Source organism: Aquarana catesbeiana, linkage group LG05, assembly GCF_042186555.1.
Source record: "Aquarana catesbeiana isolate 2022-GZ linkage group LG05, ASM4218655v1, whole genome shotgun sequence".
Taxonomy (NCBI): Eukaryota; Metazoa; Chordata; class Amphibia; order Anura; family Ranidae; genus Aquarana; species Aquarana catesbeiana.
Genome location: NC_133328.1, coordinates 652,923,492 through 652,946,655, shown reverse-complemented (window position 1 = coordinate 652,946,655; position 23,164 = coordinate 652,923,492). Strand labels below are relative to the sequence as shown.

At 46.1% G+C, this 23,164-nt stretch overlaps 1 protein-coding gene across 1 annotated transcript in view; it reads right to left on the bottom strand.

The window, feature by feature from the left end:
* LOC141145716 (uncharacterized) overlaps positions 1 to 20,411 on the bottom strand; it is a 120,279-nt gene extending 99,868 nt beyond the window's left edge. The window contains exon 1 of the mRNA XM_073632598.1: positions 20,239 to 20,411. The gene's annotated coding sequence lies outside the window, so the exon portion shown is untranslated. The remainder of the gene's footprint in view (positions 1 to 20,238) is intronic.
* Positions 20,412 to 23,164: the final 2,753 nt, after the last annotated feature.

Genomic DNA, 23,164 nt, shown 5'->3' with positions numbered 1-23,164 from the left:
ATCTCAACAACACTGACTTAAAAGTATTATGATTGGATTAGTTATAGTATGTGTTGAACCATAGATTCATTCTAAATTTTTTTTTTTTTTTTTTCTGTTAAACTGAATTATGGTAAATTATCAAGTTTGTATATGGTTAACAAAATTGTCCATATACTGTAAAAGAAATTTAAGCTTGAAGTCTATTTGTTTTGAGAAGAATCACAAGTGTTAAAGTCAACACCTAGCCTGTTTACATAAGTCCGTAGAGCCACGGAAAGCTATTTACTAAATGTTACTAAGTTTAAGTTTACTAAGACATAAAATGTTGAAATATGACATTGTGTAACAAGAGCTTGTGGTAAAATTGTATTATTAACTGTATTAACCATATATGATACTTGAAAGTATATATTATCTTTTTGTATTATCACCAAATAGATCTGATGTTATTTCACGTTGAATTTTAGTTAATGAATATATATTTTTAGCACATTGTTGTACTCACTTGTCTTCAAAATAGCACGGATAAATGAACTTGAATTAATTGGCTATATTTGTAGAAAAATGTGAAAATCTCCCAAAACCACAGATTTTGCATAATAATTTGTAATATTTTCAGTATAAACATTCTGACAGTGCTTTATACATTTTGAAGTCCCGGGACCCTCTTGGCTTGCTGGATCATAAATTTCCTTTTCTCTGTTGGGTTTGTTTGGTTTCTGAACTGGATTTGATTAGTGTTAGATCTGCAGACAAGGAATGATAAATATGATCTTTCTTTAGACTTGTTTGCTCCCAGGCCATGCTGTGAGGTCAATGTAGGGCCATCATGATGTCCAGGAAGGGGAACCCAGTGAGATGGTGAGGTGAAGGCTTCCTTCATTTGTTGGAAGGAGTTCTTTAACCACTTATCCACCGGACACTTTAACCCCCTTCCTAACCAGACCAATTTTTAGTGCTCTCACATTTTGAATGACAATTACTCAGTCATGCAACACTGTACCCATATGAAATGTTTGTCTTTTTTTTAACACACAAATAGAGGTTTCTTTTGGTGGTATTTGATTACCTCTGGGTTTTGTTTTTTTTTGCGTTATAAATGAAATAAAAACCAAAAATTCTGTAAAAATATATATTTTTCTTTGTTTCTGTTATAATATTTTGCTAATTAGTAATTTTTCTTCATAAATGTTGGCCCAAATTCATACTGCTACATATCTTGGTAAAAATAACCCAAATCTGTGTGTATTATTTAGTCTTTGTGAAAGTTATAGAGTCTACAAGCTATGGTGCCGATCACTGAAAATTGATCTCACCCTATGTACTGGCGGCTGATCTCATTTCTCATTGAGACCCTAACAAGCCAGGAAAGTACAAATACCCACCAAATGACCCCTTTTTGGAAAGTAGACATTCCAAAGTATTTAGTAAGTGGCGTGGTGAGTTTTTTGAAGTTGTCATTTTTTCCCACAATTCTTTGCAAAATGAATATTTTTTTCACAAAATTGTCATATTAACAGGCTATTTCTCACACACAGCATTTGCATACTTCCAAATACACCCCAAAATACATTCTACTGCTCCTCCTGAGTACAGCGATACCACATGTGTGAGACTTTTACACAGCCTGTCCACATACAGAGGTCAGACATGCAGGGAGCACCATCAGGTGTAGGAGCATAAATTACTCATCTAATTTGACTACCTATTACACTTTTGTAAGGCATTTGTTACTCTTTGCCCAAAAAAATAAATAAAAAAAAGGGGGTATATATGTAGTTAGGGTTTTTTTTTTTCTTCTCTCTCTCTTCCCTTATTTCTTTCTGTTGTCATGCAGTTCCCCCTTGCACCTTTCAGTTCTTCCACCAGCATGAGCCTAACACCACATAACCATGACCATCGCAATACCAGGTAATGGCCAACTTTGGGTAAGAAGATGTGGGAAAAAGAGTGCGTTCTGCCCTGACGAGCGCGCCTACCTGTCTATTGCAGCCCTGGCCGCTCACACTCCTGCTCTAGGAGGTCCAGAGGATTTTTTCCAGGGAAGAAAGTGATTCCTCCAGTCCTGGCAGACCCCAGTACAAAGGGCGCAAATGTACACTTAAGAGAAAGCACACAGCTTCTCCTCTGAGGGCTCAGCTTCCGAAAGGCAAATGTTGGTCATGTGGAGATGACCCTATGCCCGGATTAGAACAGAGGCTGGGGAGGACTGAGAGTCTCTTTCTCTCTCTCTCTCTGTCTCCCTCTCTCTGTGTCTCTCTCTCTTTGTGTCTCTCTCTCTCTGTCTCTCTCTTTGTGTGTCTGTCTCTCTCTGTGTCTCTCGTTGTCTCTCTCTCTGTGTGTGTGTCTCTCTCTCTGTGTCTCTCTCTTTGTGTCTCTCTGTCACTCTTTGTGTGTGTGTGTCTCTCTCTCTGTCTCTCTCTCTCTGTGTCTCTCTCTCTGTCTCTCTCTCTCTGTGTCTCTCTCTGTGTCACTCTCTTTGTGTGTGTCTCTCTCTCTCTCTCTCTGTGTCTCTCACTGTCTCTCTCTTTGTGTCACTCTCTTTGTGTCTCTCTCTCTCTGTGTCTCTCTATCTCTCTCTTTGTGTGTGTCTCTCTCTGTGTCTCTCGCTCACTGTGTCGCTCTCTCTCTCTGTCTCTCTCTTTGTGTCTCTCTCTCTCTCTCTCTCTCTGTCACTCATTGTGTGTGTCTCTCTGTCTGTCTCTCTCTCTGTCTCTCCCTCTGTCTCTCTCTCTCTCTGTCTCTCTCTGTCTCTCTCTCTGTGTGTCTCTCTCTCTGTCTCTCTCTGTCTCTCGCTGTCTCTCTCCGTCTCTCTCTCTCTGTCTCTCTCTCTTTGTCTCTCTCTCATGGCCAGGTATTGGATGCCTTTGCTATTCATACATCCAGAGAGGCAGCATCTCATTCTGAGGAACACTCAATGACAGGTAAGTCTTGCTATAATAGTAATGGGGATAGAAAGGGGGGGGTGAGCAATGTATTACTAGAGGATGGGGGGGGGGGGGGGTTGCCCAGATTTATTTTATTTAAATTTGTTACTCTTTGCCTAAAAAAATAAATAAAAAAAGAGGGGAGTATATATGTAGTTAGGGTTTTTTTTTTCTTCTCTCTCTCTTCCCTTATTTCTCTCTGTTGCCATGCAGTCCCCCTTGTACCTTTCGGTTCTTCCACCAGCATGAGCCTAACACCACATAACCATGACTATCGCATTACCAGGTAATGGCCAACTTTGGGTAAGTAAGAAGATGTGGGGAAAAAGAGTGCGTTCTGCCCTGACGAGGGTGTCTTCTTGTCTATTGCAGCCCTGGCCGCTCACACTCCCGCTCTAGGAGGTCCAGAGGATTTTTTCCAGGGAAAAAAGTGACTCCTCCAGTCCTGGCAGACCCCAGTACAAAGGGCGCAAATGTACGCTTAAGAGAAAGCACACAGCTTCTCCTCTGAGGGCTCAGCACCCGAAAGGCAAATGTTGGTCATGTGGAGATGACCCTATGCCCGGAAAGCTACTTTGCAGCAACTGCTTCAGGCAGCTTGCCAGAAACCAGGAGTACAAGAGTCAGCAGGTGTCAACCTTGCTCAAGAAAGTAGTCCCCAACTCCCTGGCAGAATTTTTCGTTCATCTCGGGCAACCAGGGACAGAAGCGGACGAACAGTGGGCCCTGCACCAGGTATAAACCCTCTCTAACCAGAGGGGTACCAGGCACTTCATTGGTGACTCCTGCCCAGCGGATTAGGCGTGCTGATTCCCCAGACCCAGTATTACGGCCAACCTTCCAGGCAGAGGGAGAAGATATTGCTTCCTCCTCTGCAGAGGATCCTGAAGGTTCAGGCTTTGATTTTATGCTGATACCACCATTCATTAGGGCAGTAAAAGCTGCACTGGAATGGGAGGATCCGGAACCTCCTCCAAAGAAAGAGAAAACCTATTATCACACACCATACAATCTGATTTTAAATTGTGTGGCAATCACTGCACAACACGCATTCGTTGCCTGTATCCTTTCAGGGCACCCCAAATGCGATGCGATTCTGCTGTGATTGTCACGTGGGAGAACGTGCCTTTAAAAACATTGTGCGAAGCTTGTCGCTTCTTTTTGCACACATAGGGCAGCCAAGTAAATGGGCCGCCCCCATGCGAGTTGCAACATTGCGTACAAATCGCTTCTTAAAAATCGCATTGCAGGAACACTTGTTGTCCCCTCTACGTGATATCAAATACCTCTGAAAAGATGTGATGGGAGGGCCCGTGGAACCAAGAATCCCTTGGAAAGGTTGGGAAACCCATGTTTCAGCTCCCCATACAAATCTTATGTCTAAGTCTAACCCTAAGTGAGTAAGAAAATATATCTTGGGTTACTTAAAATGGAACAGTAATATTTATCCACAATATCTCCCAGGATATATGTAAAGACTATTCTTAGTTTGTTTAATTCTGAACAATACATGATCATTGAAAGAGCTGATCACATTGAGCTCCGGAGAATGACTGTCTGGTCACCTGGGCTGCCTTAAGTGCTGTGTTAATTAAGATGCTAATTATATAGTTGCCTGCTAGGTTGTTGCTAGAGGGGAGGGAGAAGTATCCAGGAGCCAGCCCTACCTCCTTATCTAACCCCTTGTGTTAAAAGTCTATAAAAAGACTTGTATTTTGGTTCTAATAAACAGTCCATGTCAGCAGCTAAACAAGTCTCATCTTGTTTTGTGCTTGTGAGCGGTTGGAATATCTGATATCTATAATCAGAATGGGAGGAAGTGGTATATGATGAAAGCACTCAAGCGGAGTGTGGGACATTTTGTTACAGTGACCTAAGCACAGATCACTTTTCAGTGCATTAGCAGAGCCTGCTGCAAATGTGAACAAGCCTTTGGGTTCCATAGGAGGAACCTAAAGAAACAGGTAGCTACCTTTCCTCTTATGCCAGAAATAAGAGGCCTGTTTCAGGAGAAATGGGAAAAGGGGGAGAGAAAATCCTCCTCAACCAATAGGTTGCAGAAGTTTTATCCACTAACGGAGGAGGATGCGGCTCCTTTATCTAACCCACCAACGGTGGATGCGGCAGTCACCAGACTGGCCAAGAACGTGAAACTTCCGATGGAAGACTCTTCCTCCTTTCACGATATCCTTGATTGACGCATTGACATGGACTTAAGAAAGTTTTACCTTGCGGCAAGTGGCACTTGTAAGCCCAACATTACTTTAACATCTGTAGCAAGTGCTATGTGAGTGTGGGCGCAGAAATTGGAGTATGTGATCAAAAACCAGCTGCCAAAAGAAAAAAAATCATCAAGGCCCTTGATGAGATAAAACGCTCGGCGGACTTCACAGGTGAGGCAGCTATAGACATCATTCGATGGTCCTCCAGAGCCATGTTCAGTCACAGCCAAAAGAGCGCTGTGGCTAAAATCCTGGGCCGCTGACCCATCCTCAAAGCAGAATTGCTGTAAACTGCCTTTTGATGGGAAGACGCTGTTTGGCCAAAAAACTGGAGACTGCCATCTCCAGGGTTACAGGAGGAAAATCAGGTCTTCTGCTCAAAGATCTAAGGTCCAGACGCCAGAGGGGGTAACCATCCAGAGGAGCGCCAAACAGGTACTGGGATTTCGGAGGCTTTCGCCCATCCAAGGACTTCAGAAGGCGTTGGAGGGGTACACAGTCAACCTTCGTAAGATCACAGAGAGCTAAGACTCCTGCGGCTCCCCAAGATACCCAGAAGCCCCTTTAACGCCAGGCCAGCCCAGGAGGCAGTTGGAGCCAGGTGGCTCAAAGTGACCCAGTTCCGGCAAGACCACTGCCAAAAAACGGCGGATTCAGTCCACAGTGGTGCAAGGCCATTATTGGCTGTTCAAACGGCAGCCTTCAGAACTACCTCAATCAATTTATCCGGATAGATTCAAGATGGAGTCTCTCCATACCATAATCCAGGTTTTTCAACCAGGAGACTGGAGGATTTCAGTGGACTTGTAATATGCCTACCAGCATGTCCCGATCCTTCAGTCATACCAGCAGTTCCTCAGATTTGCGTTGAGGGACAGGCATTACCAGAACAAGCTGAAGCCTACACAGAATATGGTCTACCTAGGGGCCAATTCAATACTCAAGCGGCCACAGCTTCTTTGCCACCTCAAACTCCCCAAAATCAGGGTGAAGTTCCAACAGGCATTGGCTGCACCAGTGATGTCAGCATCCCAGTGCATGAGTCCTCTCGGGACGATGGCTTCATGTATTCCGATGATGTCCTGGGCTCACTGGAAACTAAGTTTTCCAACAAGGCTTCCTGATGCAGTGGAAGAGTTTGTCTAGTGCAGCCCATCAGGATCACCAGCTGGAGGCGCCAGAGACTGATTGTGATACAAACGCTAAACAGCATAGTCTATTAGGGCCGTAACAATGGATCATTGTTACCACAGATGCCAGCGTAAGCAGGGTGGGGCGCCATCTGCGAACAACTCGGGATCCAGTGCAGAGGGTAATTTCCCACTCAGAGCCTAGTTTCCAATATTCTGGAACTTCAAGCAACATTCATGGCACTGGCCACCTTGCTGCCTCACATACGGGGTAGCCCAGTCCTGCTTCATTTGGACAACATGGCAGCAGTGTCCTACATATAGCGACAAGGCCACATTGGCACAGTCAATCCCTCTTGAGAGAGGTGGAACCAATCATGACATTGGCACAAAAATATCTCCCAGATTTGAGGGCCATATATCTTCCAGGCTGTCAGAACTTGGAAGCGTATTGCCTATCCAGACAATTCATGGACCCCAATGAATGATCCCTTCATGCCGAAGTGTTCAAACAGAACATCCACGAGTGGGGGTGTCTGCAAGATGGGTATTTGTGCCTCATTAACCATCTGCAAGGCGAGCCGCTTTCTCTCACGCTACCCTCATCCATTAGCAGAGGGGATGGATGCCTTCACCCATCCTTGGGTTGGGCAACTGGCCTATGCCTTCCCTCCAGTTTCTTTAATCCTGAAATTCCTGAGAAGATTGGCAAAATTTGACAGTCATCACAGTATTTCCTTACTGGCCTCACAGACCATAGGTCTCTCTGGCAATGGATCTCAGGGTGTGCACACCGATCACTCTGCCGGTGACTCCTCATCTCCTGTCTGAAGGAGATACCTTACATCCGCAATCATCACGACTGGCCTTAGCAGCTTGGAGATTGTAAGGCAGGGGTTACAAGAGTTAGGATGTTCTCCAGAGGGTATTAGAACTTTACAGAGTTCCCTTAAAGGGGTCAACCGATGCCATTTACTCCACAATATGGAATAGGTTCACGAGCTTTGCAGCTGGACGTCAGTTTGACCCTAGTGACCCAAATGTATCTCAAATCCTGTCTTTCCTGCAATCCGGATTGGATTTGGGGCTCCGTTCGCTTAAGGTGCAAATTTCAGCCATCTCGGCTTTTACCCAAAAGAAATGGGCAGCAAACCTGCTGGTGGAGCACTTCATTAGAGTTGTACTTAGACTACGCCCTCCCAAGAGAAATAGTTTCCCTCAATGGGACCTGGCAGTAGTCCTCAATTTTCTAGCAAACCCTCCTTGTACTTCGACAGAATTATGGGATATCGCCTTAAAAACGGCTTTACTATTATCCATAACTTTAGGGGGAAGGGTGTCAGAACTCCTAGAATTGGGGGCAGCAGAACCTTATTCCATGTTCTTCCCAGATAGGGTTGTGCTGAGACCATTGGATCATTTTGTCCCAAAAGTGGCATCGCTATTTCATCCCTCCAGTGAATGGGTGCTTCCAGCCTTCCCAGCGGAATCAGATGTTGATATGCACGAGTTGGACATTCCAAAAGTCCTCAAAGCCTATCTCCAGGCTACTTCTACATTCAGACATTCTGACAGACTTTTTCATTATCATGAAAATTTAAAGAGGAAGAGGGCTTCGGCCAGAAGCATCTCGGCCTGGATAGTAAAAATGATTCACCGGGCATATAGAGCGGCCGGAAAGGATCCTCCAGAGGTGGTTAGAGCTCAGTCAACCAGGGCGATGTCGTCTTCTTGGGTGGCACAGGCAGGATTGTCTCTGGAGACCGTCTGCAAAGAGGCAAGCTGGTCCTCACATCAAACATTCTTAAACCACTACAAGATGGATCCAGCAGCTCCTACTACAGTAAAGTTTGGGAGGAGAACCATCCAAGCTTTTATGTCTTTTGTCAATTAAAGACTAAGTTTGCAGCATTAAACCCTCCCTCTCAAAAGTTCATTATGTATCATATGTATGCTGCCATGTATTGGCGTCAGGAAAATTGTATCAAATACCGTAATTTTCCTTTCCTGACGCCAATACATGGCAGCATACGAACCCTCCTCTGATCTTTGTGCTTTATACGGAGAATGGGGGAGGTGGCTCTCAGTCAGACTTTTATAGAGCTAAACAGGTCCTGTGGGCGGATATAGGGGCAGAGCTATATCACATGTATGCTGCCATGTATTGGCGTCAGGAAATGAAAATTACGGTAAGTATTTGATACAATTTTCCATTATCGTGTATATATAGTGCAGCGCTACTATAAGGCTACTTTCACACTGAGGCGCTTTACAGGCGCTATAACACTAATAGCGTCTTGAAAAAGCCTTGAAAGCGCCTCTCCTCTCACTCCAGTGTGAAAGCCCCGACAGCTCTCACCCTGGGGCACTGCGCTGGCAGAAGAGCTGCACGATTCGGGCTAAAATGAGAATCACGATTTTTTTGCTTAGAAGATAGATCACGATTCTCGCGGCGTAATATCATCTTTCACATTAAAACAAAAAAAATGGGCTAACTTTACCGTTTCGTTTTTGTTTTTTTTCATTCATTGAAGTTTATTTTTTTCCAAAAAATTGCGTTTGAAAGACGGCTGGGCAAATACAGTGTGACATAAAATATTGCAGCCATTGAAATTTTATTCCCCGGGGTCTCTGCTAAAATATATATAATGTTTGGGTGTTCCAAGTAATTTTCTAGCAAAAAATATTGATTTTAACTTAAGAAAGAAGTGTCAGAAAAAGATTTAGACTTTAAGAGCCTATTCACACCTGAGCGTTTTGTAGCTTGAAGCCTGAAGCTACAAAACGCTGGAGGGGAAAAAATCAATGATTCTCTATGGAGATGGTTCACATCTCCACTCCGAAACGCCTGAAGCTCAAACAAGTTCTGGACCCTTTTTTGTCGCGCGAATGGGGCAGATTTGGGCGTTTTTCTGCTTTTTACATTGGTGACCTTTTGCCCTGCACAAAATCGCGGCAAATCGCGGTAAAAAAAAAAAACCCGCTTCAAAATTGCGGTAAAAAACGCCGCAAAATAGCATGATTTTCTGCCCGAAAACGCCAAGCTCAGGTGTGAATGGGGCCTAAGTGGTTAAACTTCCTGCATTTACACGTTTTTTAAAAACTTGGCAGACTGCCTGGATTATTTATTTACACAGAAGTTCTATCCCTTTGATCAAAGAAGGAAGAGTTATACAATGTTTCTTTTTAAAAAACTTGGCAGACTGCCCGGATGTTTTCTTTTGACAGCTGAGAGAGCAGAAAAGTCTCTCCACTTGTTATATGAAAGAATCGGCAACCTCTGCAACAGAGATCGTCAGTGGGGTTGAATCGAGATCACGATTTTTTACACGATATTGTGCAGCTCTAGCTGGCAGGACGCTAAAAAAAGTCCTGCAAGCCGCATCTTTGCAGTGCTGTAGGAGCGGTGAATAAACCCCTCCTAAAGCACGCCTTCTCATTGAAATCAATGGACAGGGGCACTGTAGCTGGGCACAGAATCATTACTATAACCAAACCGGGTGGCATAGCCATGGGGGCACGTTACGCCCCAAGTGTGGCAAATATAGTACTGAACAAATGGGAACAGGAAACCATTTTTAAAAATAGAAACCGATCACTTTTCTTCTACAAAAAAGGTATATCGATGATGTTATTTTATTTTGGGAGGGTTCCCAAATATGTTTTGAAGTATTTTTGGCACAAATGAATAACAACAAATATGGTTTAAATTTTTCAGCAGAATATAGCTTTAAAACTGTTAATTATCTTGACCTGACACTTACCAAACATTTGGATAGGATTGACACGAAAACATTTTTTCAAAGAGACGGTGTCAGGAAAGGTCCCCTCCGCTGGTAATATTGATCATTTGGCATGCAGTACTGAGGTCCACCAGCAGGTGTCTCCTGGCAGTTCGGAGCTGTCAGAAGAGCTTTTTCCTGCTGGTATTGTCACCTTTGGGCCGCAGTACTGGCGTCCACCAGCAGGGGAATCCTGGCAGTGTGGAGCAGGTATTCCCCTCTGCAGACAGGTGTCACCTGACCTTAAAGTGGGGGTCCACCTATCTATCCTTTTTTTTTTTTTTAGTTCATTCACAAAGTTTTCTTCTCAGCATTACATACTCACATATTGTGTGTAATAAGTCCGCCTGTGTCAGATTTCGTCGGAAAGAATAACTTATATTATTCACTGCAGGCGGTTTCCATCTTCATTGAGGGCATTTGAAGCCCACAAGCATTTATTTCCTGGATGTGGTGAATGCTGTGCTCCCAGCATTCACTGCTCGTTCCCGCACATGCTCAGTGGCATCCTGGGAAGCCTGAGACTAGCTCCCAGGAGTCTGGGAGAGGCTAGAAACACGCCTACTCCCACGGGAGGAGAACCAGGAAGTGCAAAGAAGAATAGAAAAATAAAAGGTAATTACGGCAATTTACATTTTTTTAAGCGGCATGTCAGCATCTAGGCAAGGAAGAGAATACATACAGATATTGTTCAAAATGTGGGTGGAACCCCGCTTTAATTAGCAGCTGCAGTATAAATACCCGGCAGGTACACACATATCTTGCCCTGGTATTGTCCTTGAGCCCTGACCTGCATCCTGATTACCTGATTCCTAGAACCTGATCCTGTTCCCTGTCTGTTACCCGAACCCTGGACCCTGAGCCTTGTATCTGACCCGTCCCTCCTGTGATCCATCCACCCTTTCTTGTCCTGTTTGTTTCCCTTCCCCATCTGCTGACCTCCCATTGATGACCCTGGCCTGGCTCTGTTTACGATCTCGGTATTTCCCTTACTTGTATATACTTGTTCTGTTATTATTATTATTAGTGGGGTTCTGTTTTGTATTGGTTGTGGTGCACCGAGTGATATTGGAGGTGGTTGTGTTATATTTATTCATTTATCTTTAATAAATCAGTTATATTTTCACTTCTACACATCTGGGTTTCCTCTGTTGCAGTCCACACAGTTCTGGTCTTATCTGGTACATGACAGACGGACAGAAATGGATTTGTGCCAACCCAGAGCTGCCATCATCCCCAGTGGATAGAGGCTATCCCAAAGGGGCAGTACATGAGATTAAGACGTAATGGCGACACTAATGAAGAATTTTTTATCCAAAGCAGAAATACTCACTAGTAGGTTCCTCGAAAAAGGCTATCCATTGGAGACATTAGTCAAAGAGTTGGACCAGGTTTCTTTAACCACTTCCCACCCGGCCACTGCACATATACGGCCGGGTGGGCGCTCTCTCCTTCTGAGTTGACGTTCAGGAACGTCCCTCAGAAGGAGTGGGATCGCGCGCACGCGTGCCCGCGCAGTGGCGCGATCCCGATGCGCTCGTGTCACCCGGACACGGCGCATCTCCGATCAGCAGGAGGGCTCTGCGATTGGCCCTCCTGATCACATGACGGCCGTGTCGAATCACAGCCGTCATGTGATGTAAACAGAGCCGGTTGCTAGGCAATCTGCTCTGCTCTCCTCACACGGAAGTTGTCAGTGAGGAGAAGAGAGCGGATCGCTGCAGCCGGCTGGTGATCAGTGAGGATGAGCTGTTTTTTACAGCTTTTTACTCACTGATCACCAGTCTAGTGACCCCACACAATGTAAAAACACAAAACAAACACTAAGTAAACACACAATGTCCCCAAAACACGTCCCCAAAACACATGTCCCCCACATAAGTCCCCGTAAAATAACATGTCCCAATGATTATCTGCACACATATGTCACCTGCGCACATCTGTACATGATCATTTGCGCACGTGTCCGTGATCACACGAACCAATTATTATACACTTAACGGGATATTTTTTTACCAAAAACATGTAGCAGAATATGTTTTGGCTTAAATTTATGACAAAATTTGATTTTATTGGATTTGTTTTAAAATAGAAAGAAGAAAATATTGTTTTTTTTTCCAAATTTCCGCTCTTTTTTCGCTTATATCGCAAAAAATAAAAAACAGAGTCGTGAATAAATACCACCAAAAGAAAGCTCTATTTGTGTGAACAAAATGATAAAAACTTAATTTGGGTACAGCGTAGCATGACCGCGCAATTGTCATTGAAAGTGTAAGAGTGCTGAAAGCTGAAAGTTGGGCTGGCAAGGAGGGGGGCGAAAGTGCCCGGTATTGAAGGGGTTAATGGATAGACAATCACTTTTAATTACTAAGAAAAAAACTGAATGTAAAGGAGAAGTGGCGTTTATATCAGGGTTTTACAGACAATACAAACAAGTCGAAAAACATCTTTAGATAATTTTGTCCGATTCTTTTAAAAGATAAGGATCTCCAATCCACAATACCTCCAAAGCCCAAATTTATATATAGGAAGGCCCCAGGATGAAGAAATATAATTGCCCGCAATGTTCCAGACCTTCAGGCTTCCACTATTGTACCAGGTGCAAAGCCTGTAGAACTACTAGAAGATTGGGCACAGCAAAAAAAAAAATCACCCATGTCCTCTCATTAGAGACACAACAAAAATGTAGCATTAAACCATTAATTACATGAAATTCGGATCATGTCACCTACGTACTGGAGTGCCCACGCTCCCTCCAATATGTGGGTAGAACCACACGCCAATTGAGGGTCACGATAAATGAGCACCTTGCCAATATAAAAAAAAAAAGGTTTTTTAAATCACAGTATGTCTAAACATTTCAAGCTCTTCCATGATAGTGATCCGACACTACTAACATTTTATGGAATTGATAAAATATCCAAGCATTGGAGGGGTTCACATATCAAACGATCTCACAAAATCAAACCCAGTGGCTGGATAAATTGTGAAGTATGCAGCCATTGGGTATGAATATAGAACTGGATCTAAATTGTTTTCTGGCCAACGACTAATCCAACAAATAAGAATATCACGCGTTTTTCCCCATTAACCATATAGGTTTATCATGCATTTTATTATAAGTGGTTATCACAATGTACCATTAAGCTTGCATTTATAATTTTATCTGTGTTTATTTTATCTTTAAACCTTTTTTTTTTTATTATACTGAAGGGGTTTTTATTCATTGTTAAAGCGGAGTTCCACCCAAAAGTGGAACTTCCGCTCATCTGATTCCTCCCCCTCCTCCAGTGCCACAATTGGCACCTTTCAGGGGGGAGGGGGGTGCAGATACCTGTATTTGACAGGTATCTGCACCCACTTCCGGGAATAGAATCCCGCGGGAGTCACGCCCCCTCCCGCACCGCCCCGCTGTCTCCTGGGAAACACACAGGTCCCAGGAGATAGCGGGGACCACTTAGGACGCGCAGCGCGACTCGCGCATGCGCAGTAGGGAACGGGGTAGTGAAGCCACAACGCTTCACTTCCTTATTCCCTCACCGAGAATGGCGGCGGCAGCAGCCGAGAGCCGAGATATTGTTCAGCTTCGGACTTCGACATCGCTGGACTCCAGGACAGTTAAGTGTCCGTTTATTAAAAGTCAGCAGCTGCAGTATTTGTAGCTGCTGGCTTTTAATAATTTTTTTTTCAGGTGGACTCCCTCTGTGCAATATCATAGAAAGAATGTGTTTTATTATTACCAATGTAAACCAACACTGCGGCTGCTAATTATCAAATTTTCCCTTTCAACTAGTGTGTTAAATTTGGCTCCACACTATAAATAACATGCCCTCTAGTCACCAGGTACGCTTCCTGATGACGTAATTACGAAACGTACGTCGGGGCGGTACCTGGTCACATTATTCCACGTCACTTCTGGTCCCTCTGATTGTTTCCGGTCGGGTTGGTGGAAAGCACACCAACCACGGAGGTGGAAGCAAGGCGCCACACAAGCCATTCAGCAGAAACAAGCCAGCAGCCCCAGTGCTGGGTAAAGGCACATTTCAATGTAAGCGGTCAACCAGCCTTTGCTTTTTTATATCTACTTTTAAATAAATAGGATTACGCTATGGATGTCTATTATTTCTTTCATATATCCCAAACTCTGAGGAGGAAGGATTCCATACATCTCCAGTCTATGTGAGCAGCACTATCCTGCCAAAGCCGTTCTTGGCTCTCTTTTTAATGAAAGAAGTCAAATCTTTCTGGTAAGCAGGTTGCATATCTAGAAGACGTTGTGTGTCCTTCAGTGGTTGGTAAAGGATATTCACTACTTCTTTAGAAGATCATCCACACACAAGCATTTATTATTATTATATATCACTATGAACTTTTGATTGGGACTATTCACTTCTTCAACTATTAATCACGATTCTTTTCAATGTTATGAGATCATCGAAGTTGATTATTTATCTTAATCACATTTATATATGTTAATCAGTACAAACTATGGTATTGAGTTTTCTCCATATAAGTGCCCTCTGCACATACGCAAGCCACGCCCAACCGCTGGCAATGCGCCGCTTTGCGGGTGGTTTTAACCCTTTTTCGCCCACTAGTGGGTGTTAAAAGCGCCACGCTAGCGGCAGAAAAACCTCCGCAAAAATGATGGTAAAGCGCCGCTAAAAATAGCGGGGCTTTACCGCCGACGCCCCCAACTCCCCAGTGTGAAAGTAACTTAATGATAACTCTAATACCACACCTTGTACAAATATAAATAAAACGAAGCGGGGAAGGAGAAGCCGGAGGAAGATGTGGACAAGATGGCCGAAGGAAGAAGCAGAGGATGCAGAGGAAGAAGCGGGGGAAGAACAAGATGGAGGATGAAAACAGAATGAAGAACAGAAGAAGATGGAAGAAGAAGCGGGGAAAGAGCAAGGGATTAATAAAGGAATTGTCAAAAACCGTCTCTTGTCATTTTTAACATTTTTGACACTTTTTTTGTGCAATGGTAGGGGTACCATTACCATTTCACATGGGGGGGGGGGCAGGATCTGGGGGTCCCCTTGTTAAAGGGGGCTTCCAGATTCCAATAAGCCTCCTGCCAGCAGACCCCCACAACCACCGTTCAAGGGTTGTGGGGATGAGGCCCTTGTCCCCATCCACATAGGGACATCCTCCCCATGTTGAGGGAATGTGGCCTGGTACGGTTCAGGAGGGGGGGGGGCGCTCTCTCATCCCCCCCTCTTCTCCTGCGACCTGCCAGGTTGCGTGCTCGGATAAGGGTCTGGTATGGATTTTTGGGGGGACCCCACGCCATTTTTTTTTTTTTAGTTTTGTTTCAGGGTTCCCCTTAATATTCATACCAGACCCTAAGGGCCTGGTAATGCACTGTGGGGGAATCCCATGCCGTTTTTTTCAATGACTTTTATGTGTATTGCCGTGACCCGACAATTCATTAATAGCCGGCACTAGCGCTAGTACTAGTTTTGAATGACTTTTTTCCTTTGAAATGTCATTTTGGTGTCAGACTGTTCTAAACACGGGAAACATGCGCCCCTTTACAGGCATACTATAGACACCCCCCAGGTACGAAATTTAAAGGGATATTACACTTTTATTGTTTCACTTTAAGCATTATTAAAATCACTGCTCCTGAAAAAACGTCTGTTTTTAAAACTTTTTTTTGCATTGATCCATGTCCCCTGGGGCAGGACCCGGGTCCCCAAACACTTTTTATGACAATAACTTGCAAATAAGCCTCTAAAATGAGCACTTTTGATTTCTCCCATAGACTTTTATAGGGTGTTCCGCAATTTTTCGAATTTGCCGCGAACACCCCAAATTGTTCGCTATTCGGTTAATGGGCGAACAGCCGATGTTTGAGTCGAACAGACAGCCCATCCCTACTGGCTATTGAACTTCCTTTTTCTAGTCCCATCGTACGCGCTTAACGTCACCGCGTTTTGGACGGTCGGACTTTGGTGTGACTGTGTGTAGGCAAGACCGCTGGAATGGAATTCCGTCAGAGAAACCTTCAGAGTTTATTCCGAGAAAACCAGTTATGTGTACGAGGCACTACAGTATACAGCAGCTGTGATATTTGATATTATATATACGGCTTATACTATTTGACTATGGAGGAAGAGGAGGGACATGATCACAGTGATTATGGAGGAAGAGGACGGACATGATCACAGTGACTATGGAGGAAGAGGAGGGACATGATCACAGTGATTATGGAGGAAGAGGAGGGACATGATCACAGTGATTATGGAGGAAGAGGAGGGACATGATCACAGTGACTATGGAGGAAGAGGACGGACATGATCACAGTGACTATGGAGGAAGAGGACGGACATGATCACATGACTATGGAGGAAGAGGAGGGACATGATCACAGTGACTATGGAGGAAGAGGACGGACATGATCACAGTGACTATGGAGGAAGAGGACGGACATGATCACATGACTATGGAGGAAGAGGAGGGACATGATCACAGTGACTATGGAGGAAGAGGAGGGACATGATCACAGTGACTATGGAGGAAGAGGAGGGACATGATCACAGTGACTATGGAGGAAGAGGAGGGACATGATCACAGTGACTATGGAGGAAGAGGAGGGACATGATCACAGTGACTATGGAGGAAGAGGAGGGACATGATCACAGTGACTATGGAGGAAGAGGAGGGACATGATCACAGTGACTATGGAGGAAGAGGACGGACATGATCACATGACTATGGAGGAAGAGGACGGACATGATCACAGTGACTATGGAGGAAGAGGACGGACATGATCACAGTGACTATGGAAGAAGAGGAGGGACATGATCACAGTGACTATGGAGGAAGAGGAGGGACATGATCACAGTGACTATGGAGGAAGAGGACGGACATGATCACAGTGACTATGGAGGAAGAGGACGGACATGATCACAGTGACTATGGAGGAAGAGGAGGGACATGATCACATGACTATGGAGGAAGAGAAGGGACATGATCACATGACTATGGAGGAAGAGGACAGACATGATCACAGTGACTATAGAGGAAGAGGACGGACATGATCACATGACTATGGAGGAAGAGGACAGACATGATCACATGACTATGGAGGAAGAGGACAGACATGATCACAGTGACTATGGAGGAAGAGGAGGGACATGATCACAGTGACTATGGAGGAAGAAGACGGACATGATCACAGTGACTATGGAGGGAGAGGACGGACATGATCACAGTGACTATGGAGGAAGAGGAGGGACATGATCACAGTGACTATGGAGGAAGGACGGACATGATCACAGTGACTATGGAGGAAGAGGAGGGACATGATCACAGTGACTATGGAGGAAGAGGAGGGACATGATCACAGTGACTATGGAGGAAGAGGAGGAACATGATCACAGTGATTATGGAGGAAGAGGAGGGACATGATCACAGTGATTATGGAGGAAGAGGAGGGACATGATCACATGACTATGGAGGAAGAGGAGGGACATGATCACAGTGATTATGGAGGAAGAGGAGGGACATGATCACAGTGACTATGGAGGAAGAGGATGGACATGATCACAGTGACTATGGAGGAAGAGGACGGACATGATCACAGTGACTATGGAGGAAGAGGACGGACATGATCACAGTGACTATGGAGGAAGAGGAGGGACATGATCACATGACTATGGAGGAAGAGGACGGACATGATCACATGACTATGGAGGAAGAGGACAGACATGATCACAATGACTATGGAGGAAGAGGAGGGACATGATCACAGTGACTATGGAGGAAGAGGAGGGACATGATCACATGACTATAGAGGAAGAGGAGGGACATGATCACATGACTATGGAGGAAGAGGAGGAACATGATCACATGACTATGGAGGAAGAGGAGGGACATGATCACAGTGATTATGGAGGAAGAGGAGGGACATGATCACAGTGACTATGGAGGAAGAGGAGGGACATGATCACAGTGACTATGGAGGAAGAGGACGGACATGATCACAGTGACTATGGAGGAAGAGGAGGGACATGATCACAGTGACTATGGAGGAAGAGGACGGACATGATCACATGACTATGGAGGAAGAAGACGGACATGATCACAGTGACTATGGAGGAAGAGGAGGGACATGATCACAGTGACTATGGAGGAAGAGGAGGGACATGATCACAGTGACTATGGAGGAAGAGGAGGGACATGATCACAGTGATTATGGAGGAAGAGGACGGACATGATCACAGTGACTATGGAGGAAGAGGACGGACATGATCACAGTGATTATGGAGGAAGAGGACGGACATGATCACAGTGACTATGGAGGAAGAGGACGGACATGATCACAGTGACTATGGAGGAAGAGGAGGGACATGATCACAGTGACTATGGAGGAAGAGGACGGACATGATCACAGTGACTATGGAGGAAGAGGAGGGACATGATCACATGACTATGGAGGAGGAGGAGGGACATGATCACAGTGACTATGGAGGAAGAGGAGGGACATGATCACAGTGACTATGGAGGAAGAGGAGGGACATGATCACATGACTATGGAGGAAGAGGAGGAACATGATCACAGTGATTATGGAGGAAGAGGACGGACATGATCACATGACTATGGAGGAAGAGGAGGAACATGATCACAGTGATTATGGAGGAAGAGGACGGACATGATCACATGACTATGGAGGAAGAGGACAGACATGATCACAGTGACTATGGAGGAAGAGGAGGGACATGATCACAGTGACTATGGAGGAAGAGGACAGACATGATCACAGTGACTATGGAGGAAGAGGACGGACATGATCACAGTGACTATGGAGGAAGAGGAGGGACATGATCACAGTGACTATGGAGGAAGAGGAGGGACATGATCACAGTGACTATGGAGGAAGAGGAGGGACATGATCACAGTGACTATGGAGGAAGAGGACGGACATGATCACAGTGACTATGGAGGAAGAGGACGGACATGATCACAGTGATTATGGAGGAAGAGGACGGACATGATCACAGTGACTATGGAGGAAGAGGAGGGACATGATCACAGTGTCTATGGAGGAAGAGGAGGGACATGATCACAGTGTCTATGGAGGGAGAGGAGGGACATGATCACAGTGACTATGGAAGAAGAGGAGGGACATGATCACATGACTATGGAGGAAGAGGAGGGACATGATCACAGTGACTATGGAGGAAGAGGAGGGACATGATCACAGTGACTATGGAGGAAGAGGACGGACATGATCACAGTGACTATGGAGGAAGAGGACGGACATGATCACAGTGACTATGGAGGAAGAGGAGGGACATGATCACAGTGTCTATGGAGGAAGAGGACGGACATGATCACATGACTATGGAGGAAGAGGAGGGACATGATCACAGTGACTATGGAGGAAGAGGACGGACATGATCACAGTGACTATGGAGGAAGAGGACGGACATGATCACAGTGACTATGGAGGAAGAGGAGGGACATGATGACAGTGACTATGGAGGAAGAGGAGGGACATGATGACAGTGACTATGGAGGAAGAGGAGGGACATGATCACATGACTATGGAGGAAGAGGAGGGACATGATCACATGACTATGGAGGAAGAGGAGGGACATGATCACATGACTATGGAGGAAGAAGACGGACATGATCACATGACTATGGAGGAAGAGGAGGGACATGATCACAGTGACTATGGAGGAAGAGGAGGGACATGATCACATGACTATGGAAGAAGAGGAGGGACATGATCACATGACTATGGAGGAAGAGGAGGGACATGATCACATGACTATGGAGGAAGAGGACGGACATGATCACATGACTATGGAGGAAGAGGACGGACATGATCACAGTGACTATGGAGGAGGAGGAGGGACATGATCACAGTGACTATGGAGGAAGAGGAGGGACATGATCACAGTGACTATGGAGGAAGAGGAGGGACATGATCACATGACTATGGAGGAGGAGGAGGGACATGATCACAGTGACTATGGAGGAAGAGGAGGGACATGATCACATGACTATGGAGGAAGAGGAGGGACATGATCACAGTGACTATGGAGGAAGAGGAGGGACATGATCACAGTGACTATGGAGGAAGAGGACGGACATGATCACATGACTATGGAGGAAGAGGAGGGACATGACGGGGGGGTTACTGGGTGTAAATAGAAAATAAGATCTTATTACCTCTTCTACTGAAACTTCCAGCGATGTCTCCTCTCTACTTCCTCCCGACTCACCTCTCACTCAGAACTTCTTGACTGTACCTGACATCACTTCCTGTCTGTACCTGACATCACTTCCTGTCTGTACCTGACATCACTTCCTGTCTGTACCTGACATCACTTCCTGTCTGTATTCCATAGAGACTTCCTGTCTCTATGGTATAAGTGAGATCACCACCTTGTGGAGCTCAGAAGAACTGCAGCCCGGAGAACCGTCTGGTGGTGTGAACACGGACTTGTGCTGTGTATGTACTGCACACTGATCAGCCATAACATTATGACCACTGATAGTGACGTCATCGCGCCGGCTGCCTGTGTTTCCAAGCCTCGGTTTCAGCTCCCATAGAGACTGCACAAGGAAATCCTGCTGGACGGACCCCCCACTTTCTCTCTTCTGGATGGACGGACCCCCCACTTTCTCTCTTCTGGATGGACGGACCCCCCACTTTCTCTCTTCTGGATGGACGGACCCCCCACTTTCTCTCTTCTGGATGGACGGACCCCCCACTTTCTCTCTTCTGGATGGACGGACCCCCCACTTTCTCTCTTCTGGATGGACGGGACCCCCCACTTTCTCTCTTCTGGATGGACGGACCCCCCACTTTCTCTCTTCTGGATGGACGGGACCCCCCACTTTCTCTCTTCTGGATGGACGGACCCCCCACTTTCTCTCTTCTGGATGGACGGACCCCCCACTTTCTCTCTTCTGGATGGACGGACCCCCCACTTTCTCTCTTCTGGATGGACGGACCCCCCACTTTCTCTCTTCTGGATGGACGGACCCCCCACTTTCTCTCTTCTGGATGGACGGACCCCCCACTTTCTCTCTTCTGGATGGACGGACCCCCCACTTTCTCTCTTCTGGATGGACGGACCCCCCACTTTCTCTCTTCTGGATGGACGGACCCCCCACTTTCTCTCTTCTGGATGGACGGACCCCCCACTTTCTCTCTTCTGGATGGACGGACCCCCCACTTTCTCTCTTCTGGATGGACGGACCCCCCACTTTCTCTCTTCTGGATGGACGGGACCCCCCACTTTCTCTCTTCTGGATGGACGGACCCCCCACTTTCTCTCTTCTGGATGGACGGGACCCCCCACTTTCTCTCTTCTGGATGGACGGACCCCCCACTTTCTCTCTTCTGGATGGACGGACCCCCCACTTTCTCTCTTCTGGATGGACGGACCCCCCACTTTCTCTCTTCTGGATGGACGGACCCCCCACTTTCTCTCTTCTGGATGGACGGACCCCCCACTTTCTCTCTTCTGGATGGACGGACCCCCCACTTTCTCTCTTCTGGATGGACGGGACCCCCCACTTTCTCTCTTCTGGATGGACGGACCCCCCACTTTCTCTCTTCTGGATGGACGGGACCCCCCACTTTCTCTCTTCTGGATGGACGGACCCCCCACTTTCTCTCTTCTGGATGGACGGACCCCCCACTTTCTCTCTTCTGGATGGACGGACCCCCCACTTTCTCTCTTCTGGATGGACGGACCCCCCACTTTCTCTCTTCTGGATGGACGGACCCCCCACTTTCTCTCTTCTGGATGGACGGACCCCCCACTTTCTCTCTTCTGGATGGACGGACCCCCCACTTTCTCTCTTCTGGATGGACGGACCCCCCACTTTCTCTCTTCTGGATGGATCTTTCTTCACAGGATAACCACGCTGGGCAGACGCCACTTAAAGACGACTATTTGTGCTGTAACTCCTCTTTATCACATGGAAGTGGAGACAAGCACTTGTATATTCATTAAATGTAACTGGTCCTGGCCGGGAAGACGAGGATGGGAGATCCCATCTGCGGACGTCATATGACAATGGGCGGGTATTGAAGTTGTTAAGGCAGCAGGTGAACATGTTGTCCCTGAAGTTGATGGTTGTTGTGTATGGGGCGGTGTAGTCGCAGACTGGTCAGGGTGTCCATGCTGACTCGTGTCCACAGCCATAAGAACCTACAATGGGCCTCAGAACTGGAGCACTGAGCAATGGAGGGAGGTGGTCTGGTCTGATGAGACGTTTTCCATCATGTGGGTGGCCGGGTGCGTCACTTACCCGGGGAAGAGATGGTACCAGGATGTATTATGGGAAGAAGGCAAGCCGGCATTGTCATTCTTTGTCTGGTGGAGTCCATACCTTAATGGTGGCAAAAGGGGGACCTACTCAATATTAGAGGGGTCATCATAGTGTTCTGGTGGGCGGGTATAATGTTCTGGTGGGTGGTTCTACTCTTCTGGTGGGCGGGTATAATGTTCTGGTGGGTGGTTCTAATCTTCTGTTGGCTGGGTATAATCTTCTGGTGGGCGGGTATAATCTTCTGGTGGGCGGGTATAATGTTCTGGTGGGCGGGTATAATGTTCTGGTGGGTGGTTCTAATCTTCTGTTGGACGGTTATAATCTTCTGGTGGGCGGGTATAATCTTCTGGTGGGCGGGTATAATCTACTGGTGGGTGGTTCTAATCTTCTGTTGGACGGTTATAATGTTCTGGTGGGCGGGTATAATGTTCTGGTGGGCGGGTATAATGTTCTGGTGGGCGGGTATAATGTTCTGGTGGGCGGGTATAATCTTCTGGTGGGTGGTTCTAATCTTCTGGTGGGCGGGTATAATGTTCTGGTGGGTGGTTCTAATCTTCTGGTGGGCGGGTATAATCTTCTGGTGGGTGGTTCTAATCTTCTGGTGGGCGGGTATAATGTTCTGGTGGGTGGGCATAATGTTCTGGTGGGCGGGTATAATCTTCTGGTGGGAGGGTATAATGTTCTGGTGGGCGGTCCTAATGTTCTGGTGGGTGGGCATAATGTTCTGGTGGGCGGTCCTAATGTTCTGGTGGGTGGGCATAATGTTCTGGTGGGTGGTTCTAATCTTCTGGTGGGAGGGTATAATGTT